A 26,431-nucleotide genomic window follows, 5' to 3' on the forward strand; every position below is an offset into this window, starting at 1 on the left:
GAAAAATCATTGATTACGATGAATTAAATTTTCTCCTGCGGCACTCAGAAGTTTAAGTTTCCGATTAAAAGTTCTCAATTCGCAATAAAAGTCAATTGAACTTTTTTTTGCAAAAAAATAATAATAATAATAAATAAAAAAATAAAGAGTTTTTTCAAATTCTTCAACAATTTTAAACTTCAAAAACATCTCATGTACTCATTTTTAATCATCTTTTTTTAAACTATTTCAATCTTACCAACTCCATATTCAATACCAGTTTTTCCAATTATCTCAATACTGTTATTTAGACGACATACTTAGATAGAGTTTGTTATCAATTCGAGACATGATTTCAGTTTTCTACATTTGCAGCGTTATCTTTAATTAAATAGATAATAAGTGAGCATAATTTATTATAAAAATAAAATTTTAAAAGCCGCCAACTTTCTTATAATGAGCTAGTTTTTAAATCGATGAAATAAAATTCACAAGATAAGAACTGTCAAAATCAGCAAAAATCATTGATTACGATGCATTAAATTTTCCCCCGCGGCACACAGAAAGAAGTTTAAGTTTCTGATTAAAAGTTCTTTAATTCGCAATGAAAGACAATTACACTTTTTTCAAAAAAAGAAAAAGAAGAAAATTAAAAAAGAATAGATTCTTAGCGACCGAATCATTCTATTTTTCTCCAAAACTTAAAACTAATGCTATATCTATTTGTCCAACAAAGTCTTGGATGTCACAATTTTTTCCAAACTTTCAGGTTCATCGCCAAGTATGTCACACACGGAACCAACAATTTTCTCGTCCCCTTCAGTTTCCAAAATAAAACCATTAAGAAGTTACTTTTTTGAAGATTTTCTGTAATTCTTCTTATTCTTTTTCTGCTTTTTCTTTTCCGATTCCGTGAAAGAAAGGCATTTTTCTTGGCTCGTCTTGTTTCTCCTCATGTCCTGAACCATTTGTTATTGTTGCCGAAATTTATTGTCCGTGTAATTACTCGGTATTTGCTGGGCAGTGATTTTACAGTTGTCGGCATGTTGGAAATAAGTGTCACGTTCATTTGATAATTCATTTCTTATTTTTATTTCGGGTCTCACGGTGTCCGGTTTCGGGTAGAAGCAAAATATTGAAAAGTGTTAAGAGACTACGTGTCCATAATTTAAATTACTGCTAATAACAATTTTAGTTAAAAAAAATAGTCATGAAAGGAAAATATAATAAAAAAATATTATAATGGATGGTGTATCTTCACCCTTAACACCAGAAAGATGGAGTGGGCTAACTTGGCTTCCCTCATTTTTTGTAGCTCTGTAATTTGAAAAATAATTTACTCAAAGTGATATCTAGCTCTGAATGCGATAATTTGATCCAATTTACGTAAATATTTAATCATTCATGTGTTAGCCTCTTAGAAACGAATGTATAGAACCTAGAATGACGGGAGGGACCAGAGTGGCCCCTTAGGTATTTTGGTAGGTATCCCACAACCCTAGGTAGTTTCGGGAATAAGGTACCGCACTTTCTCATAGTCATGAAATGAAATATTATAAAAATAATATCCATTTAAGGAAAATATTATCCAGTTAAATTATAAAAAAACATGTTCAATTAATGGAGTTTCTTCAACCTTAACACTAGAAAGGTGGATGGGGTTGATTTGGTTTCTCTCGTTTTTTGGTGCTCTGTAATTTGAAAAATAATTTACTCAAAGTGATATCTAGCTCTGAATGTGATAATTTGATCCAATTTACGTAAATATTTAACCATTCATGAGTTAGCCTCTTAGAAACGAATGTATAGAACCTAGAATGACGGGAGGGACCAGAGTGGCCCCTTAGGTATTTTGGTAGGAATCCCATAACCCTAGGTAGTTTCGGGAATAAGGTACCGCACTTAGTCATGAAATGAAATATTATAAAATAATATTCATTTAATGAAAATATTATCCAGTTAAATTATAAAAAAACATGTTCAGTTAATGGAGTTTCTTCAACCTTAACACTAGAAAGGCGGATGGGGTTGATTTGGTTTCTCTCATTTTTTGTTGCTCTGTAATTTGAAAAATAATTTACTCAAAGTGATATCTAGCTCTGAATGTGATAATTTGATCCAATTTACGTAAATATTTAATCATTCATGCGTTAGCCTCTTAGAAACGAATGTATAGAACACTATTCCTAGAATGACGGGAGGGACCAGAGTGGCTCCTTATGTATTTTGGTTGGTATCCCATAACCCTAGGTAGTTTTGGGAGCATATATGGCAGTACTTTTACTTTCGTTACTTGTACCGCCGGTACAAGTAAAAAGTAAGTACTTTTAATTGTACTTTGTTACTTTTTATATTTAGTACTTTTACTTGTACTTTTGTTACTTTTTTAGGGAAAAAGTACAAGTATTTGTAACGGAAATGTCGAATGAAATCGTTAGATTTTTCTAAAACTCGGTAAGCTTTCTAAAAATATAAAATTAAATTAAAAAAGGAAATGCTTATGTTTTTTTAATTTATAAAATTAATGTGCAATATATGTGCGTTCACAGCTAACTCCGTGTTTAAATACCTTGACCTTTTAAGATTGTCATTCCTGAAAGGGAAAAGACGGCTCTTTTGATATTTTTTTGACTGCAACTACCATTGTGAGTGGAGTGTTCTCCAGAATTTTGTGTCCAGAACAGTCATTATTCATCTTCTGCAAATTGTCTGTGATAAAGGATGAGATGAATAGAAAAGGTTTTGAATACCAGTGGTTTTCATTTCAAGAAAAAGTTTCAGAATGGTAAAAAGTGCGCTTTGAAATTCTGTAAACCAAGTATAATGAATGTATACAATTTTAAGAAAAATAATTCATCCAACTTTCAAATGTGTGAAGGCTTATTAAAGCAACAGTTTGTAAACCTTTAAACAAAGCTCTTTTAGATGGCGTGCGCGAAAGGTTTCGCGATGTGAAATAGCAGGACGATTTATTGTTTGCTGCAGGTCTGGTATCTTGCATCAAATTTAATTGGTTGGAAAAAAAAGCTAGGAGAGAGGCTGCAAAAAAATTGGAAAGAATTGTTCAAGCTGAACACCCTGCTATAACTAATAACGTAACAGAAAAAAAACAGGGATTTTAAATTTTTAAATTTTTCGATACATAAGGAAAAGAAGAAAATATAGTAGTTCTACCCAACCAAAATACTTATAGTAGATTATATATATATACACAATTTATTTTTCCCAAAATTCAATAGCGCTTTTCTTTCTTTATTTGCTTTTACTTCTGCTTAAATATTAAATTGTAACCTCAATGGAAATATTGTTAATTTATTTTTCCAAAAATTTCGAGAAATTTATATTAAGGATTGTAAACAGGGAAAATCCTGTATCATGTCATATATTTACTAAATACCCAGCGTAATCCACAAAAAATACATTAACAAAAGTAGAAGCTTAACACCATAGCATTACAACACGTATTACAACTACACATTGAATTACATATTTCGAAGCATATTTTTCCTTTATTTCTTTAATGAAAATACTAAAATAACAATGATATATCAAACAACTAGCTGCCTATGGTGACAAGTTTGGTCACCTTTCAAAATTAACTTGTAGAGCATATAAACTTTAATGGTAACCAACGCACTGCTCAACACAACTGTATTTAAATATACTGATTCATAAACCCCCTCAAATCCTAACACCTTAATTAGTTTCAAACAATATCTTCACCATATTGTTGCCTGCACGGAAGTACTTTGAATTCATATTTAACTTTTTGCTAAAGATTGCAACGGTATTGTTAAATTTCTTTATTTATTGATTTTTAGTATCATAATTTAAAATCTGTCCGGCAGCCATTAAATAACCCAAACCACCATAAGTATGAGTTGGGGAAATTTCAACATATTAGGCAGTGGAAGTACTAAAAATATTTCCATCTCTGTCTTGAGATAAGATAGTAAATTCATACAAATGCTGCATTACGCGCTGTACTACTTCCTCGCGCACCTCTGGAGCCGTAATTTGAGTAGCGTATATTATATATATAAATGTACTATTGCTCGAAAAAAGCAGTCTTCTGTTACAGTTGGTATGACATGCAGCACCATAGCACCGTTTATGTTTTAAATTTCTACAACCATCTCAGAAAGGATCAAAAATAAAACTATATAGTTACTTCGCTACTTAGATTTTATTTCAATAAGATTACGAAATTATTCTAAATAAATATTTAGTGTATAACTAACTATTTCACACTGCTTAAATTATTACTTATGACAACCTAACAAAATTTATAAAAATAATTGTTTAACGTAAAACTAATTCTTACCTAATAAGACAAACTATTAAAATGAATAATAAATACAGTTTTGCCAATACATAGAGAAAAACTTGAGTATATGGTGCCACATAAGTCAAGAATAAATATAAATAATAGTTGATTCAAGGCCTGTTTATCGTTTATTTATTTATTTTAAAACTAAACGATTATTTCATACCCAAGTCTCAATAATTATTAATTTAGAAATTTGTTTCTTTTTCAAAGTAAGAATATCTGTAAGTTTATTAGTTATTTCTAAGTAAAGAAATAAAAAAACTATTACTTTAACTTCGACTTTCACTAACTTAGGAACAACTTTAGAGCTTCATCTCATTTAAACTATACCTCCTCAGTCACTAACGTCTGATTTTGTTTGTCACTAAGTGGGCTCTAAGCGCTGATTAATCCTGAAATACCAGACAGACTTTTTTCCCAAAAAAATAAGATAATGGGAAATCTATGTCTTTATACAATAAAAATAACTTGAAAAGGAAAGCAGAGTTTATTTGGATTAGGTTAAACCAATTTAGAACAAATTACTGAAGAATATATCTTTTTTCGATCATTGCTAATAAAAGAACGTGTCAAATGAGATGGCACCATAAAATAGCATCTTACAATAAAAAGTATGGTGACAAAAATAAGAGTATTAATGAAATATGTTAAAATATACTAAATTAAAAAATACATCTCCCCCCCCCCGTTTTTTAAGAATTTACTTTTTTAAAAGTTTTTTTAAAGGTTTATTTATGTTTTTCTAGTATACATTCTTATCATTTGAGCTAATATTACGGTTCATGTAAAATGACACCGTGTAAACAGATTGCAAATAAAATTATCGTATTAGCAAATAAATTATTTATGAAATAAGTTAGAAAGCTGGATTAAAAAAAATATCTCAAATCTCTCGTTCTTTAAAAAAATACTTTTTTTATTTTTAATTTTTGCGATTTATGTGATTATAATTTATTTTCTTCGAGTAATTCTGATTTGCTATTTTTTTCCCGCTGAGTTTATATTAAGTAGTTGATTTATTGCTTTTTTTTTTAAAAAAAACATACTTTATAAATATAGATCGATGTGCATATTTAACATCGATATGAATATGATAGAGACCTCAAGGTAAATGAAGAAAGATAATAAGTTCGCAAACCTTAAGAAATGGGCATAATACAGCAGAATACTGATTTCGTCCTTACGACTATAGTCAAATCATATTTAACCATATTCTGCTTTCATTGCAATTAAATATTCTTACTTCCATGATTGACGAATCGTAGTGAATGATTTAATCATAAATCATGGTCCGTGACAATATATATAAATATATATATATATATATATATATATATATATATATATATATATATATACACACCGAAGAGCCATTACATTATGATCAACCTGCTAATAGCATGTAGGACGACCTTTAGCCCTCAGAACTGCCAGCATCCACCATGGCATTGATTCCACAAGGTGCTGATAGGTAGTCTGATGCATCTGGTACCAAGCGCTCATCAACTGGTTCTGCAATTCCCTCACATTGCGAGGGGCTAGCGTGGCAGCACGAATTTGGTTTTCCAAGTAGGACCACAAATGCTTTATTGGAGTAAGGTCAGGTGAATTTGGAGGCCAAGACATGACTTGAAAGTCACTGGAATGTTCCTCGACGAATCGACCCTTACAACATGGTGCATTATCCTGTAGGTAAACACCATCCCCCACAGGAAAAACTGTTGCCATGAATAGGTGAACCTGGTCTGCAACTATGTTCAAGTAGCTTACAGACGTCAGGGATTGTTCTATGAGGATTATGGGTCCTAATGTGCCCCATGAAAACATTGTTCCTGGGAGAGAAACCATGAGAACCTGGGCGAGCCCATCGTTATAGTTGGGGGGTGGTCATAATGTAATGGCTCTTCGGTGTATATATATGTTATGAGAAAATCTTTCATTCAGATAAATTATTGATTTTTATCCCATTGTATGGATATATGTATAAATTTTTACGAAATTGTACTTTGACTATAGTCAAACCCTTCCTACCGACCCCTTTATTTTTTTTTAATTTTATCCGATTTAAATTTGTAATTATTTTTCACTGTACTTTTCAATGTTAAATTAATTTTCACTGTTAAATTTGTACTTTTTTTCGGAAAAATATATAGATTTTTTTGTAGGGAATTCATTCTTTTCAATAAATACTATAAATCTTAACTGAATCAAACAATTGATTCAACAGTATTTAAGAACTTTAAAAGTAAAAGTTTATTAGAAGAAAATATAGTTAAAATGACTTTCTATGCCGAATCTATGAATTCATTAAAAATACATACAAGAGCATCAAAAGTCTGTAAACAGAAAAATTTAAACAAAAGAACTATTTCTCTTTTGAATCTATGAATTTATTAAACTGCATTCAAGAATGTGAAAAGTTAAGCAGAAAAATATATATGATATTTACATGAATATATGACTTTTAAAATATAAATATATGACTTTTATATGAAATAACATGACTTTTTGTATACTGAATCTATGAGTCTATTCAAGGATATTCAAGAACTTTAGAAGTAAAAGTTTCTAAACAGAAAAATATAGATAGCAGGAGTATTTCCATGCTGAATCTATAAATTTATTAAACTTCTTTCACGAACAATGTATGCATCTGATTTTCCAAAATTATTAACAGTAAAACTGTTTTTAATTAAAAAAAAAATGTATATAACGTAAGTTTATGCAAAACCAAAATTTAAAAAAAAATGGGTAACCATTTTCACAGATTCTAAAACATAAATGGTTATTTAATGTTTCGAGTTATTTTTTATACTCCGATTGGAGATTTATCAGTTAAATTATTTTTTCTCGAAATATTAATGATTCAAATTTAAAAGTTTATTTCAGGAAGTAAATCTTTTTATCCTTTTCTTCAAGCAATTTAACTCAATCCGTAATACTTTGAGCAAAAAATATTTGAAAACGAATGTTGCCAGTCAACAAACTTATGTAGTAAAAATTATTTTATTTTATTTTTTTGTCGTTGGAATATACCGGAGGAATATAAACATGAACTAACATTAATTTTTCCGAGATCCTATCTGAATCATTCTGCCTCCCAAACACCTGAGGCCCCTCAAGGGAGATACTAAATATATTCTAAAATGTTTCGAAAGCTTGAGAAAATATTCAAATTCTCAACTTCTTTTACGAACGTGGAGAGAAAGTGAAGCGTAAAAACTGTATAACTTATTTCTTAAAATTCCTTTCAAATCCTGAGATTTCTTGCTTTTTCGAACTAAAAAAAAATTCCTAACAAACTTTATTAAACTTATTGAATTGATTTTATTTAATAACATCAAATTTAAATCACAGTGCATTCTTGTACATTTCCTTGAAATATTCTGAAATTTTAATTTTCAAGAACCCTGCACTATATGTGAGAATTATTTTCTTTTTTATCCACATTGAAAAAAAATCTGTTGCTTTAGGAAAAATTTCTGGCATCCAGAGATTATCCGTATAATTCGTAAAAAACATGTTGACAGAAATTTCTTGTAACAAAGATTTACAGAAAATATCTGTACATACCAGATATTTTTCGTATGTCAGGGTACGGTAGCTGCATACCTTCTGGTTTGCATAGTGCACCAATTTTCAAAATTTCGATCAGTTTCTTATTAAATTTGTTTTGCGATTTTTCATGATTTTTTAGATGTAGAAAACCATCACATTTTCCATTAAAAAACAATCACAGAATTTTTATTCTTTTCTATCGTTCAGATGTTCAGATGTCCTGAAGTGGAAGTCGTACCCGGTGCTTTCCCGGTATGATTGCAACTCCTTGACCACCATACCGGTCGGTAGATATTTGGTTCAGTATATCAAATTATTTGTTGCCGTTTTGATTCAAAAGTTTTCCATTTTCTAAACTGAAAAAACCCTTATCCAACAAAAACAACCTGCATCAAAATTACAGAATTTATTTAAACAGAAAAATATCTCTTCACATGCTTCTTGATGTCTTTTAATCATTATAAAATGTCTATTTCGACAGATTCCAATAAGTTTGATGGTGAATTTCTGCAATTTTGAAAAACAGAAATTTTTTGTAGGAAAGTTACAAAATTACAATGTTTTTTCAATGGAAATTTTTCGCTATGCTTATCTTAGATTTCAAAAAATAATAATTAAGGTTTTAGAAATCAATTATAATTTAACGTAATTATGTTCTTTTATATAAATTTCTATAGGGTGTAAAACGAACATCGACACTACATAATTTCTCACGGAAAAGAAGAATAAAAAATTGCTACTTTCACCCACCGCTGAATATTCCGAACCAAAAAGTTCTTAAGTTATAAGAAAGACTCACTCAGAAACTCTTTTTCCTATCATTTCTTAAACTCAACTAAAAATATCTGATTCGATAAAGATCTATTCAGATTCATTAGATTGAGTTTAATTTTTTTCCTGATTCTACTTTTATAAGAGTTTGCGTGTAATAAAAATAAAGTGATCTAAAATATAACATATTATAAATTGACTGTCATTAAAAAATCAAAATACCATTGAAAATATTAAGGAAAATGATGATTTCGTCCCTCTTGAAAATAATATCTACTTCATTCATGAATTTTAATTTAGCAGTACATAAGTTTTCATTTACAGTTTAAGCATGAAATATGAACAGTATTTTCAAGACAAACTATCTCTTTATTTATATACCATAACATAAACTAAGCAAACTCATACGAAATATTTATAATCTAACATTTTTTTCCTTCTCTGCAATCTTATGTGAGAGAAAAAAAATAGCGTTGCTTGAGCTTGCTTTGAAGATTAGTGAGGTATTTCCTGATTGCAATATGTGGTTCTTTGCGATCCAGAATTTGTATCATTTGATAGAAAGTGCAGAATCCATCATTTCGTCTTTCCAGGCCTGAGATAAGAAAGAAGAGAACAAAAACTGGGCGAGTATTTATCTTTGCCGAGAAGTAGATTAGGTGTATGCCACAACAGCATCCGGAGATCAAACAATATTGGGGAATTAGTGCAGGATTCCAGAATCTTTGCGCCAAGGAAATATTAGAGGGCTAAGACTTAGAGCACAATAAGATGGCGAGGGTTCTGGGAATCTACAAAATACGTCTCTTTATTTAAATTATTAACTTGATATTTAGAAATCAATTTATTCTAAAAGCGTTTTTAACTACCTTAATTGAAGTTGATTTATTTTTCTTTCATTTGCAATTCTTATTTTAATATACTCGTGAAAAATATAGTTGAACAAAAATATATTCAGTAGCAAAGAATGCAAGTAATGAATTTCTTGTAATCATTATTAGAAATTATCAAGATTATGTTTATGACTGTGTAAACGGGGGTGCAGGCTATCAGAATTTCAAATGATTTTGATTACGCAGAAATCGGGATAATCAGTAACAGATTATTTGTCAGCATATAATCTGAATTGAGTGTTTCGTATGCATGTAGTATATACAGAACACAAGAAAAAGAACCTCTTTAAATAACTTTTGATGTAATGATCGGATTTTCACTTGCTAGGACTCAAAATTAATGATTCACGGGATGATCTAAAATATGCTAAATAATTCGCCCATCCGATAATTTTATTTGCAAATTCAAACGCCAAAAGTCTTATTTGTAAATTAATAAATCATTTTTTCGTTGAATTCGGATTTCTTACATTCAAAATATAAGTCGCAATCTGGAAAATAAAGTCACAGTAGTTTGGTTAGGATAGCGATTAATTTAACTTTTTGCCTATTTCGTAATTGTTGACTTTAAAATATAATTTCCAATAATTATTCATTATTTTCGTTACTTTATTTAATAATAGTTGAAAATATTTGAATAGTAAGGTATACAGTTTTTCATCGTTTTAAATTTGTAATTTTATACGTCAAAATGCAAAATTTTATAAAGAGAATTCAAGTATTTTTTTTCTTCAAAAGAATCATACATTTATCACTTTGTAATCGAAAATCATGAATACTTTTAATTTTAAATATATTCATTCTGGATTGCAAGTCATTGATTACACAGTACTTATTACCTATAATTAATTTAGCTTTTATAATCGACGCTCTATACTGGTTAAACGAAGGAATTAGTTAAATTTAAAGATTGTTCCCATTTTAATTTTCCTTTATCCCCCTTACACTAAAAGTCACCTTCATATTTGAAATATATCTCCAATTCTACAAAAAAAGTTTTACAAAGTTTCAAAAGAGGTTTTGTATGTTTTCTGAAGCTTTAAAAATTGTTAACTTTTATTATTTTTAAACCTATACATTTTGCTTTTTCTTAAGGCTGGAATAAGAAACGTGACAAAATCAAATTTCAGAAATGTCATTTTATGGCATTGCAGTAAATACTTTACTCACAATAATACCAAGTAGATCATACAAACTAACGCCTTAACATGGTCATGGTTCGCCGAGGAAGATGAAATAAAGCGTAAGTTTTAGTGCCTTGCATTTGAAGCAAAGCTATAATTTTATACTCAATATGACATCTAGGCTTTAAGATTGACAAATAAACTTAAATATTTTAAAAATTCTTCAATTTTCCTAAAAATCAACAATTTGGTGACATTTTTCCGTAAAATACTCAAAATCACTGTCTGTTTCTTGTAAATTTTTTTGATCGCAGACAATGCAGCATTGGAATAAGTTTTTAACTCTTTGAGGAAGAACTTTTATTACGCATATTTTTCATACTTTTTTCATTATTTTGTATTAATATAGGTCAAAATAAGTGACAAATATTACATGTTTAGCATTTTAATAAGTGGCCCGGAAATACAGCATGGAACGCCGTTGTCTTTTTCTGCGTTAAAGATTAAATCTTCCAAACAATAATTTTTTCCTTCAAACTGGCGCTTAGTTGGAGTTATTTAGATCTAAGAGAAACAATTATTTCTCATTGAAATTAATTAAATTTTCATAATCAATTATTGATAAATTTTTGAATATAAATGAAAAAAAATTCGATGAACTTTTCTTTTGAATTTTATATTTTTGTACAAATATAATTCTGATAATTTAACATTCTTTAATAACTATTAGACTGTTTTTATAGTTAAAAAATATCAAAATGTATTTTTTCTTGTAATAAAAGTTTCAAAAAAATATTGACATAAAAGGGACACCGGTGTTCCATCTGCGTCAAAGAAGTAAATATTAAAAACTTAAAAACTTGACCATAAACGCTTTTTATTTTTACAAAACTGAGGCTTTTTTCAATATTGAAGTTATGCGCTAGTTTCAGAATAAGTATGGAGGGCACTGGTAATAAATAGAACTAAACTTGACTAACAGTCATTAGTAACGGTAGCAAACTTACAAAATTTATGAAATATCATATGATTTGCAAAAAAAAAACATCAATTCATATAACAGCCGTAGCTTACGAAAATCAGAATTAAATTAAGTAAGTAGGATAAATTTAATGGTCAAATTGTAAAGTCTATATGAGAGTTGAAAATGTATCGAAGAAAACAGTTTCATGACACCAAACTTTTCTTTCTAAGTGACAGTAGGATACAGTTCTTGCACTTTAGGGCTGTTTTTTATTTTCGAATTAATCAGAAGCAATGATTCGTATATCGTATTCGCTCGTCAGTATTGACATAAAACAGTTCATTCAAAGTAAAACGATAACGAATCTTAGTTTTGGTCTCTCATTTTCATTTCAAAGAAAGCAATTACGTGATTCTTTATAATCATTTCATCCAATTTTAAAAGCAAATATTTTTTTCTAGTAATAATTTAAAACTGCATGGTGGATTTTTTAATATAAAAAAAGTTTATTTAGTTCGTGCATAATTGATCTCGGATCGATTTATGGCGCTCTTTATTTATCGTTGGAGTAAAAATGTTAAGCTTTATAGTGGATAACATTGCCTGGAGTAAAACCTTTATTTTTCTGTCATTTGGAATGACAAAAGCATCGAAGATTCTTTCTGCCATTCAAGACACTGCAATGACTTCATTGTTTGCAAGCTTTGTTAGGAACGTGATAGGAATAAAATCTCAATAGAGATATGTCAACTGAAAGAAATCCCTGTTGAAAAGCTGGCAAGCATGAATAGCTCACTTGTAATACAAATAATAGTTAAGAAAGTTAGTTCTTTCGACACTGTTAATCTTGAGGAAATTTAATTTAGATTGCTTTCTATGTTTTTAACTTAACTATTTCTCTTGAAAGGGGAACAATGTCTTCATTTTAATTGCTTACGAGGAATGAAATTTATTACTTGATTTATATAGTTCATATCAAAATTCACTTTATTTTATTTATAAGTAGGTGGGAGTTATTTTACCAGTGGGTGTTATTTTACCTTCGTACACCAATTATAAAACAATCGTATTTTAGTAAAAGCATGCATTCTGGATTAGTTCTATGAATGATGAGTCAACATATTTGTTAAATCATTCATAAGTAGAATGTTTTATGAATGAAGTATGAAAAATAATAGTTATAAGAATTATCTGATCTTGCACTGCATATAGAAACTATAACCGCTTTATAATAGTAGTTTTTGCACCATATGATTAAACCAGAGGTCGCTAAAGTGGTCTATATAGACCCCCAGGGGTCTATTTAACAAAAGTGGGGGTTGATCAGAGCCAGTGGGTCGATTGGGGGTCAAAGAAAAAACAGTTCTTAATACTTAAAGCACACATATCTAATTGAGTATGTAAAATTTGTAAATATTTTTTATAATTGACTTAATATCAGTTTCTTTATAGAACATAAATTAATAAACGCATCATCAAAAACGTGGACATCAACCAGCAAGATGAGTTTGCTGAATTATTATCGGATCTTGAAGCAAAGACGCTTTTTAAAAATTCAACAATAAGTAAATTTTGAATAAATATAAATATAATGCAAAAATATGTAGAACTTTATGAAATAGCTCAGCCTTTTTATGCTAACTTCTATATGGTTTTCCTACATGGTTGAAGCCGGTTTCAGTCACTTTAATTCAATCTTAACTAAGTACAGAAATAAATTAAATGTGGAGTTACGAGGGGATTTAAAATTAAAATTGACTAATTTTGAACCCAATATAGCAAACCTTGCGGGAAAACACCAGGCACACTCATCTCATTGGTTAAGAAGCAATAAATATGTAGTTACTTTACTTATTATTTCTACTTATTTGTAATGACTTATTATTTAATAAATATTAAGGTATTTAAATTTCAACATTAATATATTTTTCATAAAACTATTGTTACAGAATGTACTATTACTTTAATAAATGTTTAAATCATAAAATAAATGTACAAACACAGTTTCTAATAAAGTTTTATCTTAATTAACAGAAAATTGCTTTGATGGGGGTCGATGGTGATTTCGAAAAATTATAAAGGGGTTGATGATCAAAAAAGTTTGGCGACCCATGGATTAAGCAATACATTTTACTAAAAATGTTTTTGTTATGATACCATAAATTAAACAACACATTTTCAGTAAAATAGTACAAATTTATCAAACATTGCTGTCATACAAAGTAAATCAATGTTCTTTAATAAATCAATCATAATTTTTCAATAAAACTTTTGCCGGTAGAAAATCTCTTAATAGTGTTTGCAGTGGTTTGCAAAGAAAAGTACAGAAGCTCGTGGTTCGCAAAGATAAAAAATCATTTTTGGAGCGAAATACTTAATTTCTTTTAATGCATTCTTCACTTCTGCATGTTGAAAACTTAACTTCAACCATACTTGCCTTAATTATACTTGAATCTTTGTCATCAGGTTAGACTAAAATCATAATTTTGAGAGCCAAATATGACATTTTTTTTTGCATAAGCCCTGTAGATTTATGGATCATTATCCTGATGATCCATCAATTGACACATGAACAGAAAATCACGAAAATATGGCTTTTTGTTTTCTTTTGTTTATAAACACCAAACTCGTAGTTATAATCCAGAAGCAAAAATGTACTACATTTGTAATACATTTTTCTACTAGATAAATGAAATTGATCTTCAAATTTCTTCTTCATAAAGATCCAGTCTTGATTTATTATTATAAGATTTGTCGAAAATATCCAGGATATTACATGATCGCACAGTTGGAATTCTAATCATAGATTTGAGTTTTCTCTTGCTAAAGTCCCTCAACCCTGTGGAGCTTGATTTCTGGGAATCATTCCACAGTTTGAAAGAATTTATTTAAATAAGTTCTTATCCCTTTTTCAATATTCGGATATTTACTCTCATTTACTATTTTTCACTCTGTAGCTCTGTAGCTACCCTCTTTTATCACCCTCCCTATTTATTATCTTATTCATGCTTGTTCCTTCATCATTATTGATTAAACCACTTTGCGTTCATCTTTATCGTTTGCGTTTATCTTTGCGTATCTCTTTACTTTTCAGCTGTCATTTGATGTTCAGATACTCCGAAAGTTTAGAGCTGAAATTATAAGCCGAAAAAGAAAATATGATCAAAACTACCAGAATATGGTAAAATTTACCATGTTTCTAACTTTATGGGAAAACTATAAAGCTCTGTGAATTTTTAAAAAATCGCTTTGGTAAAGATTTCAAAACAAATTTACAATAAAATACTTTTTTATAACGTGTGATAAAATTTGGTTAATGTGGTAATTTTGTTACGATACCATAAAGCCTGGCATAAAAACTATTTATTCGGTTTAATTTACTTTTCAGCTTTGTTTTCTTTACTATATGTGTGGCAACAAGAACTGTAATTTTGAAACCAGAAATTTACAATATGAATGAGAAAATTATCAAATTGACAAGTCTACGGAGCTCAAAATTACAAGGCTACGGAGTTAAACATTTGCTGTCGTAAACTGAAAATTCGATCGGCTATTCAACGACAGTTATAAAATAAAATAAAATTTGTGACACGAGCTGTTGTGACTCTGAGAATTGAGCACTCGCCTCCCAATGAAGTGAACCGGGTTCGAATCCCGGCGATGATTGGTTGATTTAAATTCCAAATCCGGCTCGCACCGGCCACAATTATGACGAAAAATATCCTCAATGGTAGACGGATCATGGGTTGAGTCCCCTTGATGTTAAGCTAACCATGGGAGGTTTTCTTCTCTATGTAACGTTAGATCCATCAGAAAGTTCACCACGTAGGCAAATTTTTCCCAATAATTGATCCCGGAGTTCCTTTGTCTTCTGGATTGCGTATAAAATTACAAGGCTACGGAGTTGAACATTAGTAGTCGTAAACTGAAACCTTCGCTCGGCTGTTCAACGACGATTATAAAGCGGAATTAAAAAACTAGTGCCGATGAGTCAAAAATGGTACGGTGATTTTATACTTTTTTCCTAATTGAGTTGATACAAGTTCTCTATTTCTTTTGTTTTCAGTTCATAACTTTTTTTTGTTTCAATTAGTACTTAATGCCCAAATTAACTAAGTATCATTGGAGTGTTTCCTTCTACATGAATCTGTATGATTCTTAGTTAATTTTACCCTTTAGTCTATAAGTTATTATTTTTTTTATTTCATGTGTTTCCTATGACGAAAACTAATCAAGCCATTGCTTCCAATATATGGTGAATCTTTCAATACGAATTAATAATAATTTTGACATTCAGTGCATATTTGTCATTCAATTTACCGTTGATTTTAAATTTATTGAAACACGCTTTAGAGGCATAACCAAACCAAACAAAATAAGCATGTGGATAGCCTTAGAACAACTGAGTTTATAGCCGAGTCCACCTGTACAACCATTTTCATGCTGATCATTGAGTTTATCTGACATAGTAAGAAAAAAAAACAATTGTTTGCTGCTTAATTTTTATTAATGACAATTTCTAAGCCAATGAAAAGTTATATTTTTAAAAAGCTATGTCGTACGATCTAATAGAAATTTCGAAACAATTTTTAGGATTGAGGTCTAAACCTACCTCTTTCACCAATTGTCAAAATTCCAGGTTCTAATTTTTTAGTTCTGTAGGTTTTGAAGCATCAAATTAATCAGAAATTCGTCACTCAAACATGAATCACGGGGAAAACGTAAAAGGTAGCAGGGGGAAGTTCAAAATGTAGAGAAAGCAAGAGAAAAATTACAGAACAATGAAAAAGGAAAAAAAAAGAAAAATAATAATAAAAATAAAAATAGCAAAAAACCGGAAGAAAAAAAAAGAGAACAAAAATTTTTAAAAAATCCGGGAAATAAAAGACATAATCTTTTCATCAGCTCACACGATTATATCCGTAAAAAAGAGTGCTTTCTAATATTGCATCAATATAGCCAAAGCAAAATATATCAATACAATAGTATGAGAAGCACTAAAAAAATAATCGTGTGAGCTGATAAAAAGATTTTATCTTTTATTTTCCGGATTTTTTAAAAATTTCTGTTCTTTTTTCTTTTTTTTTTCTCACAGTTTTTGTTATTTTTATTTTTATTATTATTTTCTTTTTTTCCCCTACTATTATTTTCTTTTTTCATTGTTCTGTAATTTCTCCTTTGTTTTCTTTACATTTTGAACTTATTTTATGAGTTCTATTTACTTGCAGCTTTGCAGTTCTGAAACAACCTAATTTACTTTTACAAACTATTCAAGTTTTTATTTCGACTCTTTTAAAATATATCTAATTCTTAAAGGTAAGATAAACCCCTTCTGAACAAACATTGAATTGACGTCACTCTAGAATGCCTGACACATATTTAACACGACCAGAACATTCTTTACCGGACACTTGACCTTTTCTTTAACACAGCTGCTCGAAAATAGAGGACGGATGTCCCCTCCTCAATTCCCCCCCTTTTTTTTCCTTGACCAGTACCGATGCAGTTTTTCTTCTCAAATATTACATCCGGGACCTTTGAAGACTTGTACAACATCAAACAAAGGTGTAAGAGGGCTGTAAATTAAGGAATGTGACATTTACTTTGTCCGAGAAAGAAAGTTTGGGAAAAAGGAAAAAATATTGGTTGTTAAAGACCCATGTAAAAAAAGGAGGAAAAAAACGAAGCTTATTGCATTCGATCTTAATCAGTTTATTTTTTTTCATTCAATTCTTTAGGCAACTAAATTTATATTAAACTTTACAGTTAAATATTTATATTTAAATTTTTAAAACTAATTTATGGAAAATAACTAAACTAATTTTGATAGATAAGTGCTACTTCACAATTTTAAAATGCATAAATAAATAAATTTATTTGTTTATAAAACAAAATTCTGATAATGTTCAAAATCACTACCAGAAAAGTTTTATCTTTTATAAATTTTAATATTTAAATTGTATTGCAAGGGTATACAGGGAAATAAATACTCTAAATAATCAGTACTTTGAACCATAATGCAATGGAAATTTTTTGTAACCTTAACTGAGCCATGTTTCTGCTTCTGTTGGGGAATAGTATCGTATAATCAGATTAAAAATTAAGGTTAAAGGTCAGGTTAAATTCCTATAATATGGTTGCTGTAATTATGGTTCAGCGCATTTAAAATTTCTAACAGAGTACATCAGGAAAGCACTTTCTGTTTTCTCAATTTAAAAAAGAATGCTTTTAAACATTCCCTCCATTCTTAGAGGAATGATAGTATTATTCATTTCTTCACTTTCAGTTAAAATGAGTAGTTTTTCTTCTTTTTAAGAATAATTATTGTGTTGCATTTTTCCCCTTTCAAAGGAATAGATATTTTTATTTATTTTCTCCACTTTTGGAGGCATTGAGGAGGCACTTAGAGTAAAAAGTATTCTTCACTTTGTCTACTTTTAGAGCCATTAATACAGGGTGGCTATAATTAAACTGACGTTAGCTACTCAGATGCTCTTAGTTTCGTTTTCTTACCCGAACGGATCCAAATGATACTTCAAATACAAGGTAACCAGTAAAACCGTTTTAAAAGATCACAGAAAATAACTTAAAAGAAGAGTGCAGGCTATTGTTAATCCTCCTAGAAATAAAAAAACTCCTTCTGCCAACATGTCCTCAACTGCACAATCTTCTTGAAGTAAAACTTAGGTGTTTTATGGAGTAAAGAAATTCTTGAGTGCTTTGAAAAAGTCTGTAGCATTGGTGAAGGATTTTATACGAAGTTGATTGTCCAAGGAGTATTAGAGATGATAATCTGGAGCAAGGACAGGTTGCCAAAGAGTATAGACTGTAGGAGTAGCTATATGATACCACTGACCATTCGAGCGACATGTGACCAGCCTTTGTCTTGCAAGAAGAGTGCACCTTTGCGATTCACCTGTTCTGACTCTTTCTGTTAGAATTCCTATTGCACACGTTCCAATAGCTGCGTGTACGGGTCTGAATTGAACGCTTGGCTCGTTAGTAACAGCCATATATGGCAACGTTACTTTTAAAAAGTAACGAGTAAAAGTACAAGTATTTTTAAAAAAAGTAACGAGTAAAAAGTAAGAAGTTCTTATTTTAAAAAATAACGAGTAAAAAGTACAAGCAAAAGTACAAGTACTAACCAAAAAATTTAACGATTTAAAGGTACATTTCTAGGAAATCGAAAATTCAAAGTAACCTAAAATTTTATTGAATAATATGCTTATGTTCTTTAATGTTTTTGCAAAATTGTTGTTATTTATTTAATTATTTTTAATTTTGAAAGTTATGGACATCAATTTATTTTTAAATTTGGAAGAATATCATAGTATAATTTCATAATATAATCGTATAATATAATTTCAAAATCAAATATAATTTTAATATTAAACTTTTTATGGATTTGCACGAAAAAGAAATTTTATCTATTGATTTTAATTTTTAGTTTATTATTTAAATTACCATTGATTTAAAATTGTTTTACTCTTTAGAAGCGCGTTTTAAAAACACAAACATAAACAAAGCAAACACGGGGTTTCAGATAGCTTTGTGATCTTTGAGCTAGTAAAAAATAATTGAATGTGCAGTATAAGTTGAAACAGAAGGTATTTAAACACGAAGTAAGCTGTGAATGCATATATATTGCAATCACATTTTTTTTATTTTTTTTTAAGAAAGCTTACCAAGTTTTAGAAAAAAGTAACGATTTCATTCGATATTTCCGTTACAAATACTTTTACTTTTTCCCTAAAAAAGTAACGAAAGTACAAGTAAAAGTACTAAATTTAAAAAGTAACGAGGTACAAGTAAAAGTACGTACTTTTTACTTGTACCGGTGGTACAAGTAACGATAGTAAAAGTACTGCCATGTATGGTAACAGCTCATAGTGTACCACATAATGACTAGTTCAATAAGCACTAAGCGTTTGTGAATCTGTGGTCTTGCACTGTGAGGAACAATATCCTGAGCTTACAAAGAATGTTTTTCTCGCTTGGCAGTGCCATATAGAAAGCACTTTTCCTCCCTGGAAAGCACTCGATTGAATATAGATTTTGTACAGTGGTAGGAAAACAACAACATACAGGTTGCCAGCCACTGGTTGTTACCGAAACAAAATAAACAGACTTCGTAGGGAAAAAAATAGATGGGTCATTCCTTATAAAGTATGATACTTGTACCCCTTGACTTTATTTATTTCATTTTCCATATGAAGATTTCCATTATGGAAGATTTTTGATTACACATTTTGGAAGCACGTGATCTATAATATCATTAATATTATGACTAAGAGTAATGTAAAACATCACTAATGCCAGTTTCAAAATGTTACTTTGTTCCTTGTCTGTAAACTTGGATTCGGATATTTAATATCAGATTTTCTGCATGTGTTGAAAATATTTGTTATACTATTTTAGTTATTAAATCAAAAATAATACGTTTAATAATACATATTATTTAGCAGGGTCAACTTCAAGGGCCTAATTTTATTTTAAAAAATTTATCCAAAAGGTTAAAAAAACATACAAAAAGGGACATTAGCGGGATTTTATATTTTTAAATAATGTATAAATTAATCACTTTATCTAACGTAAGTAAAGTGTGTATCGAGGTATATTTCATAATGTTTTTGTAGATTAATGCTTAATAATATTTGATTTGGTATTAATTATTCATTCATTATATTTTATCTCTCTTGAATGTCACATTTTCAGTATGTTAGTATGTTAGTCACGCACAGTCCAGGTAGTAACGTAAGGTTGATTTTAACATCAGCAACAATCTTTATTACAAAGCCCAACAAGGCTTATAAATAATTACAAAATAATCCCTGGTTAGCATTAAGCTTGCATTAACATTTTTTATACGGAGATTATATCAATCTTTACGAAACAAGGCTAAGGCTAGTAAATCCTTCAGAAATTGAGGATGAATTATCATTCGAAAATCAAAAGCAGAAAGCTTTCTTAAACCGGGAATAAATTCGCCTTCTCGAAGTTTATGCTGGATTTTATCATCATCCCTGAAGCAAAGTTTATTTGTACAGGCTTTTATTTCGTAATTAATAACAATTTGAACAACAATAACTTAAAAAATAACAATTTGAAAGTGAGGGTTGGCCTAATCAATGTGTTTTCAGAACAAATAAAAGGGTGCATTTGAGAGCGTGGACAAAAGCGTAAAAAGTAAAAGCCAAAAATAAGATTTTTTGGGAGATTTTGTATGATTTTATTCCCTATTAATATTTTTACTAAGTTTAAAAAAAGGATTAATTAGTCAACGTTTCTATGTTAACCAAATGAAAATACATTTGTTAAAGTACATAAGGCTGTATGATATCAGGGAGGTCTGATATACGAGTAACTTAAAAATAATAGGGCTAAACTTAAAAAAGAATTTCAGGGAACTGAATAAATTTAGAAGATTAATTTTATATTATTTTTAGCTAATTCAGCTTTTTATATCTTAAACATTATTATAAATCTTAGTTTAAACTCATTTATGTCATACTCGTTTACACGGTATGGCTTATTTTTAAAATATAATATATAATATTGTAGGATATTAAAACAAACATCTTTGCTTAATTTTATAGAAAACTAGAGATGATTGCTCAAAACCAACATCTATTCTCTTCTATATAGAACAACATAATATAATTTGCATGCCTAATATAATTCCTTTATGTACCAGATAGTTTCATAAAGTTTTCTTTTGAAATTAGCCAAATTATTTTATAACAAAATAAATTCGAGAACGTTATAACTCAATAAAATGCCTTAATAAATACTTTCAATTCTTCAGAAACTTATAACTTGCACTTTTTTGTCTCTTCCAATTATTTTTCCCGATTGTATTCCCGTCTGCAATGGAACTTCATTGGAAAGTTCTCCGCAAAGTTCTTAAGTCTGCCGTATAAAAAAATAATAAAAAAACTACAATATTTTGAAGAGAAAAGCAATAAAGAGAAAGTATAGAAATAAATGTGCACATCTTTGGGACACAAAGGGAACCTTGTCTCGCAAACGAGCTTTTCCCTTTTTTTCCTCTAAATAAAAAAATGAGGGACTTCCACTTAGAACTTTTTCCTCATTTCATACGCAAGAAGATAGTATTATCTGAAAGTAGGGATAGAAAAAAATCGTTTGAATCATCACGGAAAAAATGAACCAAATGTAATGGAGCATTAGAAAGGAGAACGATAAGAAAGGAGATCTAAGGACAAAAATTTATCTCTAAAAGTAGAAAAAAATGCAAATTTCAAATAACGCATATAATTTCTTTTGAACAATCCATGACCGGTTCTTATAGTATAAGTTCGGTCACGTTATGGGAGAAGATCACGCAACATGTTAAAAAAAATTGAACGGAAAAAACTGAAATGGAATTCCGATTAGATGTCTTTAACCATTATCCGACGTCAGCAGGTTTAGTCGCACAGCTTGGGTCTTGAAATAGTATTTCTTCTTTTATTGTTTAAAATATTTAGGGAAAGTACTTAGTAGCTGAAATGTAATTGCTCGTCATTTCCCATCGTCCAAATTTTGACTTAATGCTGGGAGGGTAATTTAGATGACGTAAATGATTATATTAACAAGAACATTTTTACATTTATTTAAATATGTAATAGCTGAAATGTTTCGGTTCTTCAATCCATAATTAATTTCACGTCATTTAAAGCAACTCAATTTGTATTACGCATTAATGCGTCCAATGTTCGATTTGGAAATGAATTATTTAAGTGGTGTCTATTCATATTTTATTCCATAGCTGTCTTTGTATCTGTGTGCTACAGACTTTTCCATCAAACGAAAGTATGACTATTTCATATCGAAAACACGTAAAATCGCTACATTGTTCATATTGCTTATAAAAAATTCATTTCAGATATTCCAGTTATTATCGTTTTAGAGAAATATTTAGACTTAAAAATAAATTATTTAAATTTTAAAAAAAAAACTTATCTGATAATAGTTAAACAATATGAATTTAACAGTTATATGTTTTCAATTTAGTTCAAATTTTACATTTGTTATATTTTCATTCAATAATTTCAATACACCTCTTTCTTCGCAAAAACGTTTTCCACAAAATTATGAAAAATGCTCTACTTCAATGAAATATTTTCACTGCAAAATTATTTGCAAAATGCATTTTTACTTTAAAAGTTTGTTAGTAATTTGTTTCTCGTACTTTTTTAAAAACTGAATTAATAAATCTAACAAGTAAAATTTTGTTGGTTGCTATACTTATGGTTTAAAGTAAAATATTTAAACAAGTGCACGTATAAATAGTATAATACATAGTAATTGTGGAAGGTGATTTGATGTAAATGGAATAAAAATGGATGAATCTCGAATGAGTAATTGAGTCGGGTCACAATCAGCCCCCAAAAGAATTTATTAAGAGACTATTAAGATTGCGCTAAATTCTTAATATACACTTATTCTTAAGTATATACTAAAATTTATCATTTGGTGTGTCTAAATTCAGAATTTTAGCACAGTTATGGCACAGTTATGGCACAGGAATGCAGAAATAAATGCAGAAACATGCACTATTGTTTTGTAATTGCTTAAAAAAATAAATATGGTCGTTTTTGGTTTTTAATGATCAAAATTAATTATTAATTTTCATTACTGAATAAAATAATCCTTGAAAGCTGCTCAACAATGTACTGTAAAACATTAAGGGGAAAAGTATTGGCAGTGCATTTTTATTCTAAAAATTAAGGCTGCAAATAAAATCTGGTATAACATAGTTTTTACAGTAACATTTTCTGAGTCACTGTAATTAAGAATTACTGTAAAATTTATATTACTGTAAAATTTATATTACCTGTAAAATTAAAGCATAAATACTGGCACCCTGAGTGCCAGTACTTTTTGCCATAATGTTTCAAAATTTTTTTTCCAGTATACGGTTGAATATATTAGCATTTTCAATATTATTTTTCAATCTGGATTCATATTATAGTTCTCAACATTTTAGAACAAAAAGTTATTGCTAATTTAAATCACAATTTTATCTAAGTGTCTTATATTAGGTGAAATACTGTGTAAATATCTCGTAATTGCAGTTCTATGTTCAAAAATCTTAATTACAGTTGAATAATTTAAAGAATTTTAATGCCCGTAGAATATCTTAATTAAAACACGATTACTCGTAACAGAAGCGTTAAATTTCAGCTATGCAAACACTTGACGATAAATATTTACGTTTTAATTTCTGTTGAAAGGAAAACATACTTCTGAATTCATTATAAAATTCTATTAAATGGAGTACGCCATTTTACATTTGTTTAGAATCACAATTTATTACAATTATCCGTATTAAAGTTTACATTATTAATTGCATTTGTTTTAAATATCATTTATTGTTACTTTTAAAACATAGGTTAAAAAGGGTTTTGCTTATTTAAAACAGTTGTAAGCTTATTAATGAAATAAGTTGCTATTTTCATGGACTTATGCAGATTTTAAATAGTTCAGTAGTCACGTTCTCTGTTCATGCGTTGTTTTTCTCTGCATTTTGATACTTCAGAATTGTTTTTAACTGAACAAAATTCTAAATAATAACTTTGTTACATATATATTTAGAAAATCTTGCAGTTTGATCAATTAAAATGTTATTAATGCTTGATTCATAATGTCTCATCTCTACACTCTAACAATTTAGAAACTAATTGATTTCATAATATTTAATTATTCCTCATTTCTTAATACTAGAACTAATATAAATACTTATATAAACTAATATAATACTTTCTTAATATAAATACTAGATCTTAATATAATAACTAAGAACGCTTCTCGTATGATATATATTATACGATGTAAAAGATTCTCCCCGAAAAATTTGGCTTGGCAACCATGACTTTTTCAACTAAACTGGTTTTAAGTTGGTTGGAATAGTTTTAACATCATTCATTTTGTAGTATATTTTGATAATATTTAGATAATTTAAAAAGAACTCATGAACTCGTGAATCTACAACGAAATCAAGGCTAACAATCACAGCATGTAGACTTGCGGTTTGCTAAAAAAAACGTTTTGCAACACTTCCTGAACTTGAAATATTAATTATTACGAAATCAAAATATTACTGAAGACGGTATACAAAATTCTGCAATCATGCGTCAATCATTATTTTAATCTTTTTATAATATTACAACAGTTTTCCGTTACATAATCCGTCATTATAGTTTTTTGTTCCAAGAGAAAGATAATATTGTTTCTCATTTTACTTTACCCTCTTTATAACCGCAAACGGTAACGTGTATTATTTTAACATTGAGAAACATTAAAATAGTGTTTGACACATCATTGTAGAATAGTATTGCAAACTTCCTTTGAATAATATTTTTAATTTGTAGCAATTAATATTTCAAGTTCAAGAGGTGTTGCAAACAAAAGTGTCTCTAAGTTTTCTTCTTTTGAAAAATAGCATTTCTACAAGCTCTGACAGTTATCTCTCATTGCTTGAAAGATTGAATCATAAATTTATAATGTCTTCTTAACTCTTTAAACTACAAAGTTTACGACATATTGTAGTCGAGTACTACTCCTGTGTACTTAATGTAGTCAAAAACAACTCATCGTAGTTGAATAGTCTGTACTGCCCTATAGAGTTAAAATTACGAGGGTACAAAGAGTCAGGACGAAGTCATTATTTGCAAACACAGGAAGTTAAAACTTGAAACCACTTAAAGAGAAAATAAAATATATTATTTACGGAATACCCATTTTCAAATCCCAGGATTTAATGTGTATTAAGTATTTTTATTATTATTTTGCGCAATTTTATTACATTTTGTATACCTTTTAATAATTTTTACTATCATTGTCATAATGTGATATATCTAAATGAAATGAAAATATTTAAATTTGTTTAATAGGTGTTCCATAAGCAACCGACTAAATACAAATGGAAAAATGGATTCAAATACAAAGAGATAGTTATTATTCTGCTTTAAGAAAGAACTAAAATGCAACTAATTTTCAAAACTAGTTAAAAATTTGTCAACAGTTAGCGTTGCTAACAGAGAAAACTAAAAATCAATGTTTTCAAAATAACTACAATTTTCCGTAACAACGCGGTGTAGTCTGTGGACAATGTTATAAGGCAACAGTGCACGTTTTCAAGTCTTATATGAAGCGAAAATCATTGCTTAGTGCTTTCTTGTAAACTTCCTAATTTTTTGTCTGGTTTCTTTAGCAAAACGTAGCAAACCGTTCATTTCTATCTTGAACAGCTTTCCTTTTATTGTTTTTTTTCTCAAATAATCGGGCATGTTTGGGACGCTTGATATCCCTAAAAAAAAGCAAGATAGCATTTAGGAATTTTAGCATGAGCTTTCTAATGACTTTTTATTTTATTTATACACTTTTTTACTAACGAGCCCGTGACCGTGTCAACACAAACCAAGATTATTGAGTTCAGTTTCAAAACCTGTTCCCTCTGGTATACATACACACGAGAATTTTATTGCAAACAAACAACAATCACTTTATTACAGTTTAAATGGATCAAAAGCTTCGAAATATTTGTGAATAGTGAACGTTTTTTCGCAGTATCAATAAAAGCATTTAGCTTACTTTTCTGATATCTCGATTACTCTGTAATACAGTATTTCACAAATTTATTATTATACCTAAATCTTCCATTATTTTACCGAAACCTTTTGAATCTTTGAAAAATTCCAAAATTTGGTCAATTTTTTTTATTTTTTATTACGATACTGAAGTATAATTTAGATGTTTTGTAGTAAGCATAGAAAAAACTTTATGAATGTCGCTCTTCTTCTTC

Source organism: Parasteatoda tepidariorum, chromosome 6 (assembly GCF_982258835.1).
Source record: "Parasteatoda tepidariorum strain Cologne lab strain chromosome 6, Ptep-v5.0, whole genome shotgun sequence".
In the NCBI taxonomy this organism is placed as follows: Eukaryota; Metazoa; Arthropoda; class Arachnida; order Araneae; family Theridiidae; genus Parasteatoda; species Parasteatoda tepidariorum.